Source organism: Onychomys torridus, chromosome 9, assembly GCF_903995425.1.
Source record: "Onychomys torridus chromosome 9, mOncTor1.1, whole genome shotgun sequence".
Lineage (NCBI taxonomy): Eukaryota > Metazoa > Chordata > Mammalia > Rodentia > Cricetidae > Onychomys > Onychomys torridus.
Window position 1 is genome coordinate 37,039,809 of NC_050451.1, and position 23,537 is coordinate 37,063,345.

The window sequence follows — 23,537 nt, forward strand, 5'->3', positions numbered from 1 at the left end:
CTTGGAAATATAACCATGCCCCTCGCCTGTTCCTCTCTGCTGCCAGAGATGAACAACTCTAGTCCACATCCCTGCTCTGTTCTTTCTAGATGATGTTCTTTCTAGAAACAATGACACTAGCACAGCAAAATGTAGACTATAACTTCTGAAATTAGGAGCCCTGATAAGTCTCCTCTCCTTAAAGTTGCCGAACTCGGTTGTTTGTCACACATTGTCACAGCATCTTAAGTATGACAAATATGCCCACTTCTTTCTCATTGGCAGACCTCAGAGTGTGTTCAAGGGTTTATGGCCCTTTTACTATTGCTCAGAGGAGGAACCTTTCCCAGCCCAAAGTCTTGGGAAAAGGTAGCTTTCATTCCTTGAGAGTGATGAATGACTTTCCTTTGCACTCTGTGGTGGTTTGAAGGAGGATGTTATATATGTGGAATGCTTGGTCTTCCATTGGTAGAACTGTTTAGAAGGGATTAGGAGGTGTGGCCTTCTTGGAGGAGGTGTGTCACTTGGGGTGGGCTTTGAGGTTTCAAAAGTCAAGCCACTCCCAGGCGGCTCCCTCTGCCTCCCACTTGCTGATAGGGATGTAAGCATGCAGCAACTGCTCTGGTGCCATTGCCTGCTGCTGCGCTGCCTGCCAAGATGCCCATGGACTCAGCCACTGAGCAAGGGCTCACAACTGGTTGTCCATGCTATTTTTTAAATTTTATTTTATTTACTGTCAACTTGACACAAGCTAGAGTTACCTGGGAAGAGAAACCTCAGTTGAGAATATATAGAACATATTCACATCACACTGGCCTGTAGGCAATCCTGGGGGGGGGGAGGGGGTAGGCACTTTCTTGATTGATGATTGATGTGAAAGGCCACACCTGAACACATGGTCAGTCCCAGGGTGTATTAAAAAGGCAAACTGAGCAAGGGAGTTGAAGTAAACCAGTGAACGGTGTTCCTCCATGGTCTCTACTTCAGTTCCTGCCTCCAGGTTCCTGTCCTGCTTGAGTTCCTGTCCAGACTTCCCTCAATGATGGACTGTGATTAAACTATGTAAACTGAATAAACCTTTTATTCCCAGGTTGCTTTTGGTTTTATCACAACAATAGAAACCCAATACATTTTTGTTCATGATATATGTCTTAGCAGGGTTTCTATTACTACAACAAAACACCATGGCAAAAAGCAAGTTGAGGGGGTTGGGGATTTAGCTCAGTGGTAGAGCGCTTGCCTATCAAGCTCAAGGCCCTGGGTTCGATCCTCAGCTCAAAAAAAAAAAAAAAAAAATGGTTCTTTCCCAGCACTCAGGAGGTAGAGCCAGGTGGATCTCTGTGAGTTCGAGGCCAGCCTGGGCTACCAAGTGAGTTCCGGGAAAGGCGCAAAGCTACACAGAGAAACCCTGTCTCGAACCCCCCCCCCAAAAAAAAAAGTTGAGGAGGAAAGGGTTTATTTGGCTTACACTTCCATATTGCTGTTGATCTCTGAAGGAACTCAAGGACAGGAACTTCAAACAGAGCAGGATCCTGGAGGCAGGAGCTGATGCAGAGACCATGGAAGGGTGTGGCTTGCTGGCTTGCTCAGCCTTTTCTTTCTCTCTCTCTCTTTCTCTCTCTTTCTCTCTCCCTCCCTCCTCTCTCTCCCTTCTCTCTCTCCTCTCTCCCTCCTCTCTCCCTCCTCTCTCCCTCCTCTCTCCCTCCCTCCTCTCTCTCTCCTTCCTCTCTCTTTCTCCCTCTCTTTCTCCCTCTCTTTCTCTCTCTCTCTTTTTTGGTGGAGGGGTTCGAGACAGTGTTTCTCTGTGTAGCTTTGGCACCTTTCCTAGAACTCACTTTGGGAGACCAGGCTGGCCTCAAACTCAGAGATCCGCCTGCCTCTGCCTCCCGAGTGCTGAGATTAAAGGCGTGCACCACCACTGGCTGGCTTCAGACTTCTTTCTTATAAAACCCAGGACCACCAGCCCAGAGCTGGCACCACCCACAGTGGGCTGGGCCCTCCCCAATTGATCATTAATTGAGAAAAATGTCTACAGCTGGATCTCATGGAGGCATTTCCTCAGCTGAGGCTCCTTTCTCTCTGATGACTCTAGCTTGTGCCAAGTAGACACACAAACCAGCCAGTGCAATAAACCTCACTAAAACAGAAGGCCAAGGCTATGTTCAATGAGAAAGCATTGAACTACCTGCAGGATGTGGTTTCTCAATATCAGATAGCCGGGTCATACACCTTGGCCTTTGCTCGAGGAGTACCTATTACAAAACCATTATGAAAGCAGTAAGTTCACAAACTTACAAACATGACTCAGCCAACAATCTCATATGTGCAAAACTGTATCTATTTATTCCTTGTCTTAGTCAGGGTTTCTATTGCTGCAATGAAACACCATGACCCAAAGGCAGGTTGGGGAGGAAAGAGTTTATTTGGCTTACACTTCCACATCATAGCCCATCATTGGAGGAAGTCAGGACAGGAACCTGGAGGTAGTTGATGCAGAAGCCATGAGGAGTGCTGCTTAGTGCTGCTTACTGGTTTTCTCAGTCAGGTTTGTTTGTTTGTTTGTTTGTTTGTTTGTTTGTTTGTTTGTTTTTTACAGAACCCAGGACCATGAGCCCAGAGGTGCCACCCACCCACCCACAATAGGCTGAGCCCTTTCCCAGTCAACCACTAGTGAAGAAATCACCCTACAGGCTTGCCTACAGCCGGCTATGGAAGCATTTTCTCAATTGAGGCTCCCTCCTCTGATGACTCTAGCTTGTGTCAAGTTGACAGGAAACTAGCCAGTACATCCCTCTTATTTTTATGTGTCTTTAAATAATGTTACAAAAACGTCAAGTTTGAAGACAATGAGACACACAATGAGATGCACTGTGTTTCCATCTATATCTACACCCCTCCTCTAGGAGACAAAGGACCTTACCATCATTCCACAAAGTTCCCTTGTGTCCCACACCAGGTAACAAATATTCTGCTTTTCATCCCAGAACACAGATGTTTTATGTCCTTGAATTTTACTGAATGAAATCATTTATGTATTCTTTGTGTTTCTTGGCTCAACATAATGTTTGAGTTTCTTTTTTGCTTGAGATTCTTCCACACTGCTCTGTATATCTGTTCATTCTTAAAGTCAACTTTATTAAGTTATGACTTGTATAAAACACATTTCCCATTTAAGAGTATAGTCAATGAGTTTAGATAAAATCCTACACTGAGTTCATATCCTAAAGTAACTTCAAAAGCCAGGAAAACAAAAAGGGACAGTTGCTAGGGTGGGGACTGAGGGTGCAACAGAGAAAGGAATAGAAAGGTACAAGTGATCTGATGGTGGGGGCAGGAAAACCGGAGGGGGTCTAATTAGGAGGGAGATGTATACAGGAGCAGAGAGAAGGGCAAAATAACTGTAAGAATGGCTAGAAAAAGTCATAAGGAATCACACTATTAACTATACTTTTAAAAAAAATCCCTGCAATACATTTGAGTTTGTGTATAAAGGTGCATATATAGTTTAAATGAGATTTTCTCATCTGAGCTGACAGTGATTCCTCCAAGAGTCAAAGACCACCTTTAAAAAACCCAGCAGCAGACTGAGAACAGGAGAGAATCCAGAATCTTAAACCAGAGAGGAATCAAAAAGACCTGTGGGATTTTTATTTATTTGGTTTTTGTTTGTTTGTTTGTTTTGAGAAAGGGTCAAAACATATAGCTATGGTTAGCCTGCAACATGCTATGTAGCCCAGGCTGACCTCGAACTCACAGAGGTCAGACTGCCTCTGCCTCCATCTCCCATGCTCAGAAAGACCCATGAGTTTTCCAGGTAGTAGAGATGTGCTCTGGTCCATAGGACGAGGCTATAGTAATATAATATTGTTCAGCTCATTTAAGAAATCATTTCTGTTGTTAGTTGCTTTTTGGCTCTTTTGGGAGGCCCTCCATCCAACTCCCAAATAAATCACATAGAGGCTTATTCTTACTTATAAATGACCAGTCTTAGCTTGGCTTGTTTCTTGCCAGCTTTCCTTATCTTAAATTATCCTATCTACTTTTTGCCTCTGGGCTTTTTCCATTCTCTTATTTCAGTAAATCTTACTCTTACTCCGTGGCTGGCTGTGTAGTTGAGTGACTGGCCCCTGGAGTCTTCCTTCTCTGGCTACTTCTCTTCTCCCAGAGTTCTCCTTCTATATATTCTCTCTGCCTGCTGGCCATGCCTATCCTTTCTCCTGCCTTGCTATTGTCCATTCAGTTCTTTATTAGACCGTCAGGTGTTTTAGACAGGCAAAGTAGCACAGCTTCACAGAGTTCAACAAATGCAACATAAACAAAAGTAACACACCTTAAAATAATATCCTACAACACATGTCACTGAGACTTTATGGGTGTAGCTTCTCACATTCATAGGAAACACAATTTCACATCTGGTTCTTACACCTTTTCATCCCCTCTTCAATGATCCCTGAGCCTTAGGGGTGGGAGTTGTATTGTAGATGCCTCCATTATTCTGTGATGGTTTCTGTGTGTTCCAAAGGGAAGTTTCCTTGATGGTGTAAGGACACATATTTAGAGTATAGCTAGTATACTGGTTTAGCAAAGTGATCTCCAAGATTCATGCCCTCACTAGCCTTAGGTAGTTGGCTAGGTTTCCAGTACCAGGTATGACTTCTCTCTTGTTCAGCAGGTCCTAAGTCCAATTACAGAGTTATTGGTTGCTACCAAGGTATATGTGGCACTATATTGCACCCTTAGAGTTATTGTGCTGTGCTGGTCATTGTGGTGCATATGCATTATGGCTGGGTAGGACTATTGGTCACTTCCCTGCTGTTTTTCCTTTGGCTTAGCAGCTACACCTGAATCTACTGATTTTTTAACTACTGTCTGCAGCTGTGCTGCCCCGCTGCCCTGCAGTCAGCACTCCTGGTGGGATTACTGGTCCTGCTGGCACTGGCTCTGTCGCTGCTGCCAAATGAAGGGTTTGTTGTTGTTGTTGTTGTTGTTGTTTTGCTTTTATTTTTCTGGTTTTTCAAGACAGGGTTTCTCTGTGTAGCCTTGGCTGTCCAGAGACTCACTCTGTAGACCAAGCTGGCCTTGAACTCAGAGATCCACCTGCCTCTGCCTCCCAAGTGCTGGAATTAAAGGCATGCACCACCACCACCCCTGCTGCTTGGCTGTGGTTGCTGGGAATTGAACTCAGGACTTCTGAAAGAAGAGCCCGTGCTTTTAACCTCTGAGCCATCTCTTTAATCAAATGAAGTTTTTAACTGAGTGTCTATCATTCTAGTTCTATCTACCAATAAAGACTTGGGAGTCAGATGCTGGGGTGAAAACCTGATAGCTCAGAGGGGTCGAGAAGCAACCCGCTGACCTTCCTTTTGGCTGAAGACCCAGTAAGAAACTATCTCTCCATTCACCCCAAACCAAAAAGACCACAAATCTCTTAAGTCCCTCCCTACTCCTTCCTGGGCATCTCTCTGTATGTCTTTCTGGATCCTCTGTACGCCCCACAAATTTTCACTCCCTATTTCCAACTCCTATTCCTTTCCCTACAGAATCCTTAGCAGTGTCTCTTGTGCAAAGAAGGATTTTGAAAAAGGTAAGAAAATCTGTGGCCTTTGGGTAGCCACTTCTTTCAAGCCTACCTCAAAAGCTTCCCAAGACTAGGTGATCTAAAGGGCTAGCTTCCTTGCTGGTTATAAAGAGAGGGGGATTAGAAAAATAGCATCAATAACTGGTTTGAGAATTACTTACCCACATTTTTAAGCATAAGAACATGCTTAATTTGCTTAATTCTCTTTATGACTATTTTATAGGTTTGATTCTTAAGTTATACATTCAATGTCCTCTTTACTGAACTTAATCTGGGAAGGAAATTGAACAGCTGTTAGAGACAGCTCTTGCCAGTGTCTTATTTAGAGTTTCTATTGCTGTGATGATAAAACACCACTGACCAAAAGCAACTTGGGCAAGTGTTTGGGAGCCAGACTGAACTAAGACTTCTCAGAGGTCCTGATAATGAAAGGACAAAGCGACATCATTAGTTCCGTGTCCTTGTCTAGGAGCAGACTTGGCAAGGGCCAGTCAAGGGCCAGAGCCAGAGTGTGCTGGGTAGTTTTATGTCTACTTGACACAAGCTAGACTCATCAGAGAGGAGAGAATCTCAAAATGCCTCCAAAAGATCTTGGCTGTAGTTGGGCATGGCAACACACTCCTTCAATCTCAGCACTAGGGAGACAGAGGCAGGCAGATTTCTGTGAGTTCGAGGCTAGTCTAGTCTATGAAGAGAGTTCTGGGACACCCAGGGCTGTTACAGAGAAACCCCTGTCTCAAAAAGCAAAACAAAACAAAATAAACAAAAAAATCTTGGCTGTAGGCAAGCCTGTACTACATTTTTTTAAACTAATGATTGATTTGGGAGGGCCCAGCCCATTGTGGGTGGGGCCATCCCTGGGCAAGTGATCTTGGATTCTAAGAGAAAGCAGGCTAAGAAACCCATAGGGAACAAGCCAGTAAGCAGCACCCATCCATGACCTCTGAATCAGCGATGAACAGTGATGTGGAAGTGTAAGCCAAATAAACTCTTTCCTCCCCAGCTTGCTTTTTGGTCAAGGTGTTTCATCACAGCAATAGAAACCCTAAGACATGGTGCCTTGAAGGAGTTAGGGTTTCAGTTCCTAGGAACCTGGCTTTCTCTCTAAAGGGCTGTGGTTACCAGTCCTAAGGCAGCTGTATCTGAGGTATCCTGCATTCTCTTTACCAGCACAGTCTGATCTAGCTCTCTGCTGACATTGGCCCATTTTCCCTCTATAAATTGTATACAGCATTTCTCAACCTGTGGGTCACGATGCCGTTGGCAAACCTCTACTCCAAAAATGTTTACATTATAATTCATAACAATAGCAAAACTACAGTTATGAAGTAGCAATGAAATAATTTTATGGTTGGGGATCAGCACAACATGAGGAACTGGATGAAAGGGTCGCAGCATTAGGAAGTTTGAGAGCTACTGAAGATGCTATACTTTTTTGGGGGGGGGGGTTCAAGACAGGGTTTCTCTGTGTAGCCTTGCGCCTTTCCTGGAACTCACTCTGTAGCCCAGGCTGGCCTCGAACTCACAGAAATCCACCTGGCTCTGCCTGGGATTAAAAGCGGGCACCACCACTGCCTGGCGATGCTGTCTCTTAACAAACTTGCTTGGCATAAGACATCAGCTTACATAAGAACCCCCGGTCCCAGCTACTGCTTTTGTCTTCTTTATTTCTCATCCTTGGTCCTTCCACTCACCATTCAAAACCCTTATTCCTGCAGGTTTGGTCAGGGAAGAAAGGGTTTATTTCATCTTTCAATTCTCAGGTTGCAATCTAATATGTCAGTGAGGGAAGTCAAGGGCAGGAACCTAGAGGCAAGAACAGAAGCAGAAATCACAAGAGTGGTTTTTCTTGCTCTTCATGGTCTTGCTCACCCTGCTTTCTTACATAACTTAGGGCCACCTGCCCAGGGTTGGCACTACCCCCCGTGGGCTGTGAGTGGGACCCACTCACATCAATCATCAATTTAAAACAGCAATGACCTATGGACTTGCCTACAAGGGATCTTGTAGACACCAGTCTCTCAACCGAGGCTCCTCATCCCAAATATGCCTAGGTTTGGGTCACACTGACAAGAGCCAACCACCACAACCAGTCTGATCTAAGAGTGGGTTAGTCAGGCTTACTGGGATTGTAAGGAACAGAGTCCTAACCAGGTGACACTGTCTCATTGTTTCCCAAAGGATATAGAAGAAAGTACCTGCCAGAAAGTCTTATGTAGTCTTGGCCCTTACTGGGCTGCAATTTTCTTAAGTGTTAGAAATCTCTCTTATTCATTAGTTGTTGTTTTTAAGGTTTTACTTAGTTAAAAAAATTCAGAGTCTTTTTGAGTCAATGCCTTAGAAATCTTTACATCCATCCTATGTATGGGACCAGCTGCCAGTAAATTAGTTAAATATAGGAATTAGTGCACAGTTTATGGCCGTGAGTCTCCCAATATGTGTCTAGATGCCTGTTGGGCTCTTAAGAAGTGACCTTGGACTGGAAATGCTGCTGTCAAATAAAGCTGTAGCACTGATGAGGACTCACATGCTCCTAGGTCACAGAATCTTTTTTTAAAGATTTATTTATTTATTATATACACAGAAGAGGGCACCAGATCTCATTACAGATGGTTGTGAGCCACCACGTGGGTGCCAGGAACTGAACTCAGGACCTCTGGAAAAGCAGTCAGTGTTCTTAACCTCTGAGCCATCTCTCCAGCCCCAGAATCTTTTTTTTATTATTAATTTATTTTAAAAACATTCTCTGTGCCTCTTCAAAAGTATCTGTTTATTACTTGTTAATCTTTAAATTTTATAGTTTTGTGTGGTTAATGTGTAAGCTGTATACTTTTTTATGCACTTTTATTATTAAAAAACATTTTGAGGGCTTGGAGAGCTGACTCAGTGGTTCAATATATCTACTTTTCCAGAGGACCCTAGTTCAGTTCCCAGTACCAACATCATGCAGCTCACAATCACCTGAAACTCTATTCCAGGAGGAAACAGTGCCCTCTTCTGGCCTCCAGAGGCAAGTGCACTCATGTGCACATACCCAAATGCAGAAACACAACACACACACACATACACACACACACTTTAAAATAATTACTAATTTCACTGTTTATATTTAAAGACCACTGTGTGCTTAAATTTATAATTATAAGAAGAGATCTGAGCATGGTGCCATATCCACTAATTCCAGTTTCTCAGGAAGATGATGAAGAAGAATTTAGAGTTTGAAGTTAGCCTGGACAACTTAGAGAGACTCTGTCAAAAGGAAAAAGAAAAAGAAAAAAGAAAAAAGAAAAAAGGAAGGAAGGAAGGAAGGAAGGGAGGGAGGGAGGGAGGAAGGAAGGAAGAAAATTGTACCTGCGTTGTATCTCACTAAGTAAATGAGCATTTTCCTTGCATGTGCAGTGCCCTGAGTTAATCCTCAGTATCATAAACAAAGCAATATTTTCCTCTGATTTCAATCAACTTGCAATACATGTAGCTACAGTAATATAAGTGAGGTTGAGGTCCAAGAATCTGCTGGGTTGGTGACACTAGTCTTCTTTAGTTGGGAGACTAGGCAGGAGGACAGCAGTGAGCTACGGAGCACAAGAATCAAAGAAAAGACAAATATATTAGAACATTTTTTTTTTTTCTTCAGAAAACCACTCCTGCCATGTAAGAAACAAATGGTTTTGAAGGTTCTAGTTTTACTTAGGCATGTGTCTGTACTCATGGTGCAGGTATCTTGGGGTGGGAATGGGACAGAAGTGGGCCTTAGATCCCCTGCACAGGTGGTGGTCCCTAAACTTGGGTCCTCTGAAAGAATTCTTAACTGCTGAGCCATTGTGGGGTCCTGCCCCACCGGGAACTTAGGTCACCTCTGAAGAGGTGGCCTGGAACCGAGGAGTGTGCTGCTTGCTGGGTTCCCAGCCTCCATCTTACCTGGAGGCAATCAGACACAGTGAGAAGTCAAGTCAAGCAAGAACTCGTTTATTGTTAGGCAATAAACCTCTTTTATAGCAAAAACCTCAGAACCCTAGGAGGGGGTGAAGGAACCAACCAATCATTTTAAAGGTCACCCTATACTCATTTTCTTGTTTACAAATTGTTTATGCACTGACATCATCTCCTGATCTTTGTATCTTATCTCAGCTTAAACAATTTGAGCTAACTTCCTGGAGCACCATTTGTATCTAATCTCTGAGTAAACAACTTAGGCTAACTTCTTCTCAGCGCCATCTTTGTAGCTCATGTATGCCCTACATTCTCAGGCAGAAGCAGGCAGATATCTTTGAGTTCGAGGCCAGCCTGTGAGTTCCAGGACAGCCATGAGTACACAGTGAGACCCTGTCTCAAAAACAAACAAAAAACTCAAAGGGAGAAATTAGTAGCTGAAAGGGAGAAATTAGTAGCCATCTTAAAAGATGTTCCTTTCCTTTCTCCCTTCTTCCTCCAAAGGTATTTGCTGACCAGTGTGTTTTGAATTGACCAAAAGTTGAACCTGTGGGAAAGATAAGGCTGGGACAATAAATCTATATATCCTAGACTTGGCAAAACAAGGTATAAAGAATAATAGGCTCGATTGACCAAAAGTTGAACTCAAAACAGAGTGTAGGACTGCAACAATAAATCTGAATGTGTCAACAAAAACAGTGCATAGGGAATAAAAATTTATCTCTGTAGATGCCCTGAACCCTGTTAGCCATTAGCAACCTTATGCTTACCTCATCCCTAGCCCCTGAGATATGTAACATTCTGCATGTGACCCTTTCCTATATAAACCCCTTAGTGAGTGCTCGGGGCCTTCCCTCTTTTCACCTACTGTAAAGTGGTATTGGAGAGGTCGCTGCCTAGGCCAGAATAAATGAAACCTTTTGTTCTTACATCAGAAATTGGCTTCTTGGCGGTCGGGGGGGGGGGGGGGGGGGGGGGGGCTCATGTGCTAGCATTACAAAACAAACATACAAATAGTCTCCTAATATTTTTGAGTATATTCATCATGATTTACTTAACCATTTTATGTCTTGCTAGTTTTCAAAGCTATTGCTAGAACTGGGAGTGTGGCACTTGGTATACATAGGATTAAAGGGCATGTACCATCACATCCAGCATTTGTAAGGTTCTTAATGGATAATACAAAACATTAATCATTTGGATTTGGGTATCATATGCAATACTTTTTAAATACATGGAAATTGAAAGTAATGTATATTAAAATGCTAATTATCTTAAAGAGTAGAATATTAAGTTTCCCCTATTTTTACATATTTCTGTATTTACCATACTTTTCAGAAGGTTTCTCGGTGTAATAGTCCTGTCTGTCCTGGATCTCATTATGTAGACCAGGCTGGCCTCGAGCTCAACAGGTCCACCTGCCATTGCCTCCTGTGTGCTGAGATTAAAGGTATGCACCATCACTGTCCACCCCAGCTAAAAAAAATACATTTTTAGAAGAAATTTTATTATACACACACAATACTGTGTGAGACCACAGGCATGCCTGTTCAACAGCACACACATGGAGGTCAGTCCTTTCCTGATTTTACCCCTTCATTTTCTACATCAGGCTAGCTGGCTGGTGAGCTACCAGGGTTTCTCTGGTCTGTCTTCATCTTGTTATAGGAACACTGGGATTACACTCATGCTATGCATATGACTTTTATACTGGTTCTAGGGATTTGAACTTAGATTATCATATTTGCATAGAAATGCTTTTACCCACAAAGCTATTTCCCCAGGAGGAAGTGGTTAGAGTAGGCATGACCCCCTGTAGACTTGAAATCTTTGCCCATAGGAAGTGGCACTATTAGAAGGTATGGTCTTGTTGGAGTAGGTATGACCTTGTGGGAGGAAGTGTGTCACTATGGGGGAGGGCTTTGAGGTCTTATATATGTTCAAACTATGCCCAGTACAGTCTGCTTCTGCTGCCTGCAGATCTACATCTAAAACTCTCAGCTCCTTCTCCAGCACCACGTTTGCCTGCAAGCTGCCATGATGATAATGGCCTAAACCTCTGAAACTGTAAGCCAGCCTCAATGAAATGTTTTCCTTTATAAGAGCTGCCATGGTCATGGTGTCTCTTCATAGCAATAGAAACCCTAATTAAGACAAGGAGAGGACAAAAAAATTATAGGTAACTTGGTCTCATCCCAGAGTTTATCTGGAAGACACTCTGAGGTTATTTTCAAACATTTTTTTAACAGTGCACAAACACTGTTTAAACAGGTGGTGGAACTGCTGTTCCCCTGGAGAAAATGCCCACTAGAAGCCTAATGTTCTTAATGAATCATTGTTTTATTCATAAGAAGTCATCAGCTGGGCATGGTATCTTACTCTGGTCATCCCAAGACTAGGGAGGCTGAGACAAGAGGATCACCAGGATTTTGAGACCAGCCTGGGCTATTGGGTGAATTCCAGGCCAGGCTGGGCTGCATAGTGAGACCCTGTCGCCATAAAACAAAACCAAACAAGATAGATTACATCATTTATAGACACTAATCCCTTTTTGCAATATAGTCACAAAACTCAAGTTTAGTTTAATTCAGCTTCTTACCCTTTCCAAAGTTCAAAATTTGTGATTTAATTGTGCAATTTATATTCCAAACCTGATATAACATAATACCTAAATAGGACCAATAGTTAAATGGAATGCTGATTTTAAAAACACCTATTTACTAATTTTCTGTAGAGAGCTGCGTGCAGCCGCACCTTAAAGATGGCGCTGGCTTCCACCCTCCGCCCTCCCGACAGCGAGTGCTCAAAGTGGTAAACAAATCCTTATTTGGCTGTGGCTGGAATCAAGTATTGCTTGCGTTTGCATGGTCCAATAGACAGTGCCCACATGGCTGCTCAGGGTTGGCAGCCCATGCCTACTTAAGGGCTGGGAGAGGCTCGCCCAGGGAGAGACATCACTTGTAACAAGGTCCTGAATAAACTGCTTAAAGAAGAGCTCCGGTGTTGCGTCATCCTTGCCGGTCGAGGCGGGCACGGCAAGTGGTGGCCCGTATGGGGAACCTCCTCGTCTCTCCGTGGGGCTCAGAACTTTCTGCAGTCAGGGGGTATACCGGTAAGTCCTCAGGTAAATTGGGGATCCGCGACAAAAGTGGGGTTTTGCTCTCACCTGTAAATAGAGGGGGAGCGGGATAGTAGAGCCGTGACTGCAGCGGACGGGTAATCAGGAAACAAAGTAAGAAAGTGAAACCAGAACGCTGGGGCTGTTTGGTAAAGGCTCCGAGAAACCTCTAAAATTGAGGAAGAAAGAATATACTAAGATGGGCGCTTCCTCCTCACACCCAATTTTTCTGGCTCTTAATGAGCTCCTTCTTTCCAAGAAATTAAAGATTAAGAAAAGCACCTTAGAAAGGTTTCTGGAAGAGTGTGACATCATTGCTCCCTGGTTCGCAGTGTCTGGTAGTCTCACGGTGGTGTCATGGGAGGAGCTAGGACGTGACCTAGACTTGGCTGCAGAACAGGGAACGCTTAAGAATGGGGTAAGACCAGTGTGGAAATTAGTTAGAGGTTGCCTGGAAGATCAGAGATGCAATGACGCTGTGGAAAATGGACAGGCAGCTCTAGAGATACTCCAGGAAGAGAGGTCGGAGAAGGCAGCCTCCGAGAAGGCCGCCTCCGAGAAGGCCGGTAAAGGTGAGAAACACAAACAAAGGGACAGAATAGCTTATACCCTAGGCTTTCAGATTTGGAAGATTTTGAGGACTTAGAGTCCTCCAGTCTCTCCGATTCTGTCCTTGAGGATGAGGACATGGAATCATTATGTGAGTCTTTACGAAGTACCAAAATAAGAAAGAGACGTAAAGGACTGAGAGAAGAGTCGGGGTGAAAAGGAGAAGGAGCAGGAGTCTGAGTCTCACCTCCCTCCTTTCACTCCTCCACCATATCCTGACGCATTCCCTGTGCCATCGAATGCGGGGGCATACTTTAACCCTGATGTGTGGAGGAAAGTCAGGACAGAGATGCAGGTGGCATTCCCTGTGTTCCAGAATCCTCAAGGTAACAGGTACCATGAGCCTTTGGATTTTAAGGTCATTAAATCATTGGCAGAATCTGTCCGAACCTATGATATCACAGCCTCCTTCACAGCGGCTCAGTTGGAAGCTTTACACAGGTTCGCTATGACACCAGCGGACTCGTATTGACTCCCCAAATGGGGGTGCAGATAGTAGAGTCGGATTTCAAAGGTCCACTTAACCGTGATACGGTAGGATTACTCATTGGTAGATCGTCTACAACACTGAGGGGCTTACTGGTCCATCCTGGGATTATTGATTCAGATTATACTGGAATAGTCAAGATCATGGTTGAGTCACCTAAGGGTATTACTGCCATTTCCCCAGGAGATAGGATTGCACAACTTGTCCTGTTACCTAGTTTGCATGAAACTTACCCAGCACATGATAGGGAAAGGGGAAGCAAGGGGTTTGGATCCTCAGGAACAGACTTAACATTTTTATCCTTAGATTTGGATCAGAGACCAATCTTACAATTGACTGTTAATGGCACCAAAATTAAGGGACTCTTGGACACTGGAGCAGATTGGAGTATTATTGCTAGTAAAGATTGGCCTCGAGGATGGCCAATACAAGTCTCCTCTCAAACGTTACAGGGATTAGGTTACGCTAATGTTCCAAATGTCAGCACAAATTTATTGAATTGAAATGATAAAGAGGGGCATTCTGGTGTTATGCAGCCGTATGTCCTAGAACTCCCAATTTCTCTTTGGGGAAGGGATTTAATGCAGTCTATGGGACTGAAATTAAGTAATGAATATTCCAAAGAATCCCAAGGTATAATGAAAAATATGGGCTATCATCCTAATTTTGGGTTAGGAAAATTTTTACAAGGAAAAAAAAAACTCCAATACAAGCACAACCAAGACAAACCAGACAAGGACTGGATTTTTCTTAGGGGCCACTGAGGAAGGTATTCCCATATCTTGAAAAACGGAGGAACCAGTGTGGGTTCCTCAGTGGCCACTCTCCTCCGAGAAGTTACTTGCAGCAAAGCAGCTAGTACAAGAACAGCTGAAAGAGGGACACATCAAGCCTTCCCTATCTCCCTGGAATACTTCCATATTTGTTATAAAGAAGAAATCAGGAAAATGGAGGTTACTACATGACCTTAGGGCAATAAATGAGCAAATGAAGATTATGGGTCCAGTCCAACGTGGGCTCCCATTATTGTCAGCCTTACCAGAGGATTGGCCAATTATAGTGGTAGATATTAAGGATTGTTTCTTCTCAATACCATTGCATAGCAAAGATAGCGAGAGGTTTGCCTTTACACTGCCATCCATAAATCATGAAGAACCCGATAAAAGGTATCAATGGGTTGTCTTGACACAGGATATGGCCAACAGTCCTACTATATGTCAATTGTATGTAGCAACTGCCTTGGAACTTTTGAGACAATTCCCAACGCTAAAGTGCCTTCATTTTATGGATGATATACTTTTAACAGCTAAAGAGGAATGCCTGTTACAGTCAGCCTATAGCTTTTTAGTTGAGGTATTAAAAAAAAAAGGGATTATGTATTGCTCCGGAAAAGGTACAAAACAAAATTATAAATTATTTGGGGTCCAAAACAGGTAGTCATCAGGTCATGCCACAAAAATTAGAGATAAAAAAGGATTATCTTCGTACATTAAATGATTTTCAAAAATTATTGGGAGATATAAATTGGATTAGGGGCAGCTTACAAACAGCCAATTATGTGTTAAAGCAGTTGTATGAAATACAGAATGGAGATTCGGATCTTGATTCGACAAGACATTTAACGCCTGAGGCTAGGGAAGTCTTGAGAAAATTAGAGGGTGGGTTACATCCGAGTACAGGATGTTTATGAAATTAGCTTATGCATTTTACCTACATTCTTGCAGCCTACTGAAATTTTATGACAAAAGGGACCTTTATTGTGGGTTCATCCCCGAATTTCTCCTGCAAAGTCTATAGAGTATTATCCCACTGCTGTAGCATTACTTACACAGCAGGGCATTCAGCAATGTTTGCTACATCTCGGGACTTCCCCTAAGACATTAATCGTACCATATAATTCTAATCAAGTAAAAGTGTTATGTGCCACCATGGATGAGTGGGCAATATTATGCTGCTCCTATCAAGGAAGTGTAGACTGCCATTATCCCAAACATCCACTATTAAATTTTTTTAAAGGGCACCCAATAATTTTTCCTAAAATAACTGCTTCGCAGCCTATTGCTGGGGCCAGTGTTATTTTTACAGATGGTTCCAAAACTAGTTACGGCGCTTTAGTCTCAGATTCAAGTTATGTTAATGCTCTAAAAAGCCTTGAATGTGCAGGGCCGATCAACCCTTCCAGCTCAGTAGGCTCTTTATTCCAACAATTACAAGGGTTAATATGGCAACGTACAAGCCCATTCTTTGTACAACACATACGTGCACATACAAGATTACCTGGGCCCTTGGCTGAAGACAATACTAAAGTGGATTTGTGCACTAGGGAATGCATGTTTGTGGCCTCTACAATTCAGCGCGCATATGCTTTCCATAAAGAATACCATGTAAATGCAAGGACATTGCAACAACGATTTTCCATCTCACGTGCTGATGCGCGCAAGGTGGTTCTGGATTGTCCCCAATGTGTTGTTTTCCATCATCCCCCTGGTCTGGGGGTTAATCCTCGTGGTTTGCTCCCCCTAAAAATATGGCAGATGGATGTTACTCATATTTCTGAGTTTGGACGTGTCAAATATGTCCATGCATCTGTGGACACTTGTTCAGGTATCATCCATGCCACCCCTATGGCAGGAGAAAAAGCCTCTCATGTCATTGCCCACTGCTTAGAAGCTTGGGCCGCCTGGGGTAAACCTCAACAACTAAAAACTAACAATGGTCCTACATATATTGGACAGAAGTTTGCTTCCTTCTGTCGCCAAATGAATGTACAGCTGATACATGGCCTTCCCTATAATCCTCAGGGCCAAGGCATTGTGGAGCGCGCTCATCGCTCCCTAAAGGAATTGCTTCAAAAACAAAAAGGGGGCTATGGGCGTACCCCGAAAGATAGACTTTCTATTGTGCTTTTTACCTTAAATTTTTAAAATTTGGATGCTTCAAATTACTCAGCTGCGGACAGGCATCAGTGTCCACACAGCCCCTTAAAGGGAATGGTGAAGTGGAAGGATACCTTAACGGGTATCTGGCATGGTCCTGATCCCGTGCTGACATGGGCACGAGGTTCTGTTTATTTTCCCACAGGATCGACGGTACCTGAGAGTCTGGTGCGAAAAGCTCAGGGCCATGCTGACGGTCCTCAGCCTGATATCAATGGGAACATCGGAGCAGAGATGGGGAATCCTTTTGGCATTTCCAAGACCAATACCAGTGCAACATGACTCTCGCTTGTTCCCACGATTATTTATTCCTTAGATTTACCCTACCTTCCCTTGGAAAAGGAGATAGCACCCATTGGGGAAAATAGATCATTCCAGTTATCAGAGTCCGTATGTTTTCAACTGTTGTATAATAGATCTGAAGAGCCAAAATGCATCCCATTATATAATCAAACTGCTGCTTGGTTTGACCTCCCCAACTCTACTAGTGGCCCTTGTTTAAATACTAGTGCATCCTGAGTCCGGGGATGGTGGCCTATGAATCACTCAAATGAAGCTCCACCTATGCAGCCCAAGTGGGCCCCTTATTGTTAGGGAAATAATTGGGGTGGAGCCTGGCCATGGACAGGATGCCAGAGCCGAGGGTCTGTTTGGGCCAATGCCGGAAAGTTCTTTACCTTTTCACCAACCATTAGTACTTTTGCCAATCAAACTACTGCGGGATGCAATTATACTAACCAGGATCCATCCTTGTATAGCCCAGCCAATCCGTTTGACAATTGGCTCCTCTGTGGGATTAATGGCAGTTGTATGAATCTGGAGCCCATGGTCATGATAGGGGGAGGACAACAAGGTGTAAGTGAATTTAAGTGGTCTACTTCAAAACCTTTTGCATCCTGGGATTCCTACAAACCTCATCAAGAGGATTATCGTGTAACGACCTCCCCTGCTAACCCAACAAGGGGTGTGTCCGCTACCAATGCTGGATGTGAGGATGAAGGAGTAATACCATGGCAAAATGTATCATATAAGCCTACTCCCGTTTGTGTACATACTCCTTTCATGTTTATTGTTAGTAATGGTAGCTTAGAAAATTGTGATAATAAGACATGCTTTTATGCACAATGCTGGAATGCTTCTTTACTTTATCAAGCCATGGTGGTGCGTATACCTAGGTGGATTCCAGTACCTGTAGAGGCACCCACAGCCATGAGCATATTTAGAAATAAAAGAGATTTTGGCATTACGGCGGCTATTATTGGAGCTATAGCCCTTGCCACCGCCGGTGCTGCCACTGCTGCTGTAGCAATGACCCATACAGTGCAGACTGCACAAACCTTGAATAATCTTTCCACTAATGTAGCTACAGCCCTGGAGCTGCAAAGAGGCATAAATGGCCAGTTAAAAGGAGGCCTGATGATAGTGAACCAAAGAATAGATTTAGTACAAGAACAAGTTGATACTTTGTGGCAAGTAGCTCAATTGGGGTGTCAATGGCGATACCCAGGATTATGCATCACCAGTGTGGCCTATCAAAATTTTACATATGCTACAAATATGTCTAAACAGCTTTCTAGATACCTTACAGGTAATTGGAATAGACAATTTGATGCTATGGTGGATGAGCTTCGCTTAGCCATTGTTGCTGTTAATTGTTCCACCCGAGTGGATCCTGGACTTGCAGAGGGACTTTCATCCTGGATTTCTGCAGCCGTGAATCATCTGAAGGAGTGGCCGGGACTAGGAGCCCTAGCAGGTTTATTGGTGCTCGTCTCCTTGGTATGCCTGTGGTGTATCTGTCGCATAAGGTTTTCACAGCGTCGCAATGCAGCCATGATCATCCAAGCCTTTACAGCCATTGAGGCAGGGCAGTCTCCCCAAGCCTGGTTGTTGAACCTTAAAGAGTATTAAGCACAGGATGCGAGGCTTGGGCACTGCACTCAAGATTGGTAAATACGATTTTGAGAAGAGCATGTCTGATAGCATGTGGGTTGGTACCCCAACTCCCACCTCTGTAAAAAGGGCATCGGACGGGTCAGGTGTCCTCTGGGTGGATGACGCCTGGACAGACATGTCCAGTTTTGACAGAGGTCAGACCTCTACTCTTTCCTGTAGCTTTGCAAAACAAAAAGGGGGAACTGTAGAGAGCTGCGTGCAGCCGCACCTTAAAGATGGCGCTGGCTTCCACCCTCCGGACGAGTGCTCGAAGTGGTAAACAAATCCTTATTTGGCTGTGGCTGGAATCAAGTGTTGCTTGCGTTTGCATGGACCAATGGATAGCGCCCACGTGGGTGCTCAGGGTTGGCAGCCCATGTCTACTTAAGGGCTGGGAGAGGCTCGCCCAGGAAGAGACATCGCTTGTAACAAGGTCCTGAATAAACTGCTTAAAGAAGAGCTCCAGTGTTGCGTCATCCTTGCTGGTCGAGGTGGGCGTGACAATTTTCTATTGGGGTATCTTTATCATACCTCTTCCCTTAAGGATCAGAGATCTATGTGGAAAGGGGGACAGGAAGATTATAGCATCAAGAGTTGGTGGGCGTGACAATTTTCTATTGGGGTATCTTTATCATACCTCTTCCCTTAAGGATCAGAGATCTATGTGGAAAGGGGGACAGGAAGATTATAGCATCAAGAGTTGGTGGACAACTTCAAGGAAATGGCATTTTCCAGGGGAGATGTACATATGAACACAGAGACTGTGACAGTATGTACAAAATCTGTATACATTCAAGCCAGACATGGAGGAGAGGCAGTAGGCATGAAGTCCTACCCTAACCAAGAGGCTATTCATAGCTGATAGCTGCTGGAGGAAGGTACATCTGTATTCTTCAAAGGAGCAACACAGCCTATCAGTCATGCTCCAGGCAGCGCCATGCTCACAGACACAAATTGGACTCCATGGCTTCTTTGTCCATTCCACGGTGTTGTTCTCTGACCTTCATACAACTGCTGTAGTGGGTATCTACACTAACACCGGTAATTCTTTCTTTCTTCTTTTTTTTTTAGGCAAGGTTTCTCTGTGTAACACCCTGGCTGTCCTGGAACTCGCTCTGTAGACTAGGCTAGCCTTAAACTCACAGAGATCCTCCTGCCTCTGCCTCCTAAGGGCTGGGATTAAAGGTGTGTGCCACCACAACATGGCATACCAATAAAATTTTTTAAAGGTAAAAGAACATTGAAAATTGCAGCTACTTGGATTCCAAGTTATATGTACTAGTCAGTGGTCAGGGTTTGTAACTACTTCAAGATCTGATCATTGAAAACTCATATCCTTAATGCTAAATTAATACAAAGCTAGGAAAGTCAAATTTTGTAACACTGACATAAATATAAATAGGCAGTGATATAAAATGAAGAATCGGAAGTGCATTCTCACCTCAACGGTCAATTAAATTTAACACAAGCATGTCTACATGTGAGTGAGTGAAGCCGCCCCTCAGCCTCTTCACATCTTACACGAATTCCAGGTGGATCACAAACCTAACATGTAACAGCTCAGACCACAAACTCCTTTCTTAAGCATTTTCATTTGTGTGTGTGTGTGTGTGTGTGTGTGTGTGTGCGCGTGCGCGCGCGCACGCGCGCGCGCCCCAAGTACCTGTAGAGGTTAGAAAGGGCATCAGATCCCCCAGAGCTAGAGTTCAAGGCAGTTGTGTCTAACCTTGGTGCGGGGAACTGAACTTTGCAATCCCCATAAAAGCTCTGAAAGCACAGGATGCTCAGCAGTAAGACCTTCTTCCTAACGGGCCCTTGATCTAGCTCCAGATACACTGAGATGCAGTGTCCACTCACACAAACCACTCTGGGCCCATGTTGAGACCTGAGAGCTTACAGATACTTTCTGTTGTTGAAAACCAACGGGTTGGGAGGAAGGCATACTTTTTAATGATGGCAAAATAATGGGGGAAAAAAAGTGGTTCTTTGAGTAGCTAAGTGATCAAATTTGAGAAATAAGGACTGCGGCCAGTTCTCTTGAGATTTTTTTTTTAGATTTATTTATTTATTTATTATGTATACAAATTCTGCCTGCACGTATGCCTGCAAACCAGAAGAGGGCACCAGATCTCATTATAGATGGCTTTGAGCCACCATGTAGTTGCTGGGAATTGAACTCTGGAGGAGCAGCCAGTGCTCTTAACTTCTGAGCCATCTCTCCAGACCCGTCCTTTTGAGATTTTTTTTTTTAGCTGAGGATTGAACTCTGGGCCTTGCGCTTGCTAGACAAGTGCTCTACTACTAAGCTAAATTCCCATCCCCCTTTTGAGATTCTTAAAGGCAGGAAAGCATTAATTACTCCTTTCATAACCAAAACAAACTGTTCCAATTAGCAGATTAAAGCATACGTAGTACATGGTAAACCACAGAGCATTTTAGTGATCTGATTTGCATTTATCCACTCTACTAGACACCCATGGCATATAGAGCATGATCATAAACAATTTCCAATAGCAGGACTCTGACAGGTCTGCTTAGAGGCACACAGACCTCCTAACTTCTAATTCTCCCTTTCAAGGCTAGCTTCACCGTCTGGAACCAGCTCTTCTGCCTCTACTGCTTTTCACTGACATTTTAAAAATCCATCATTTTTGCATCAGACTGTGTTTTAGAAAGCTCCATGTCATCATGTTTTCCTTCCATCAAGTTGCCCAAGGATTCCTGTTTTTCAGTATTGTAATAAAGTAAACTGCTATATAGGCATGCGGCTCACAGAAACTGACAGGCAGGCATCAGTAGCACAAAAGATGGTGGAAGGCAGGTAAAAAAATCAAACACTGGAAGTCCTTTCGTGTTAGCATTTTATTTAAACCAGTACAAGCACCATGCTTACCAAAAGACTCCAAAATAAACATGCGGTATGAACTAGCAGAGACTGAAAGCTCAGCTTCAGCAGTAGTACCAGCTGGTGGTGTTCTTAAACAGTGACAGAGAACTGTTACATCCACAAGACCAAACCACCAATGTTTCAAGCCTCCTGAATGAGATTATATTGGACCATCAAAATCAGTGGGACTTGCCCTGGCATGTTAGTGATCTCAAACAATATTCAAGTATTTATATTCTAAAAAGCAAGGAATACCACAAGCTTAATGTAATTGTTTTAAACATTACAGGAATATGATCACTGATCCAAAATGTCAAACAGCCTAACAAGAAACATCTGCCTGGGGACCATCAGCATGAAGAGGCCTAGGAGTATTTACATTCTTCCAGAAATACAAAATAAGATCCATCCAGAAATGTCTGCAACATTTCTTCACATAAGTTGTAAAGGCTCAAACTTTATGGACTCCAGTATTATCGGTCTCCAGAACAAATAAGGAGTACAACTATATTAACAGTCGATAGAACTGACAGACTATACTCTACTCTCTACTTCCCTAATATTGGCATTTCAACCCTTATGAAAATATCTATTCACTAGTCCATATACAGATTGATGCTGTCACACAAGCTTTACAAGGGTCCGAACATGTCTTATGTGCACTTCCTCAGTTTCTATCTGGGTGGGGGAAGAGCCAAGTTTAATTTGGCAATAAAGTCCTCTAACTGGAAACCGTTAGTGAAAGTGTCAGACCAGGATAGTTTATGGCTAAGCTTGGCTCCTGAAAATAGGAGACAAGGGGGGGGGGGGGAACGGGACGCTCACACACGTTATTTACTAACGACAGTCTAGCAACAGCCCTCCCACAAGAGAGTGTTCAACTGCACTGGGCATCCAGATAGACAACTCAGAGTTCCGAAGTCCATTAGACGAAACAGTCCACCAGCTTTTTCCTCACAGAACTGTTCCAATATCAGAACAAAGGGGTTACTGTTCAAGAGTCAAGACATTTTGGAATTTCAGCACAGGAACCTGAGAATACCTTTCTTCATGCACCACTTCCGTGTCACACAAACTTACCAAATACACACTGTGACTCTTAGTTGGTTCTGACATTAGATGCTGTGCACAACTTAGATAAGATCAGAAATTCCAGACTAAAGCTGACTTAGAAAACAAAGGTTCCTGGAAAGAGTGGCTTCCAAAGAGGAAAGATTAAGATTTAAGGCTGAGTGGGAATGGTTGTTCCAGAAAGACATGGAGTGTAAAAGCTGGAATTATGAAATCTGGACAGACTCTTTATGGAAAAGTAGAAAAAGAACAATAAAAATACTTTCAAAGAATGTAAAGGGAAAGTTACATAAATATTTGAGAACTACTTTGGAGCATAAGACTTACAAACCTGCCTAAGGACAGACAGAATAGAAATGTTCTATTGATGCCCCAATCCAATATGTGGCCTTGCAGAAGGCACATTTACTGGGAAGGGTCAGACAAGCTTAAAAAGGAAGCCGCTGACCACCGTGTTGCTGCTAGAGATCTGGAAGTAAGAGTCCTGTGTTCGGCAGGTCTAATTTCCAAAAAGAAGTTAAATATGCAAGCCCAAGTGAAGAACCGCATTAAAAAACGTACGCTCTTGTAGCATTACTTTCAACAGCGTACTTAAACAATCAGGTGAAACAAAAGCTTATTTGCTTCATTCAAATCATTCAAGTTACTCTCCATGTGGACCTCGTTTGCTTTCTGTAGGATTATAAGTAAGCTATTCTCTAGCCCATAACAAAATATCTGTGTAGTGAACTCTTAAACTCCTTGGGTGAAGTCTTCTCACTCTCTAGAAACTGAAATAAAGCAACTCTTCCATTCATGAGCCAATGCAAACACCTCCTCTAGCACTTGCCATTGCTTCCTGACATACAGGTTAGTGAACACACAGCTGCGAATACAGCACACCCTACTCCACTGTGAAAGTTCAACTATCTTTCCTTCAGTAAAGCTGGTACAGAGCCCTAAACAAGACAAATATTTTGCAATGAACACGTGCCAACATAAAAATGCTTTTGCTAGTTCTGAAATGG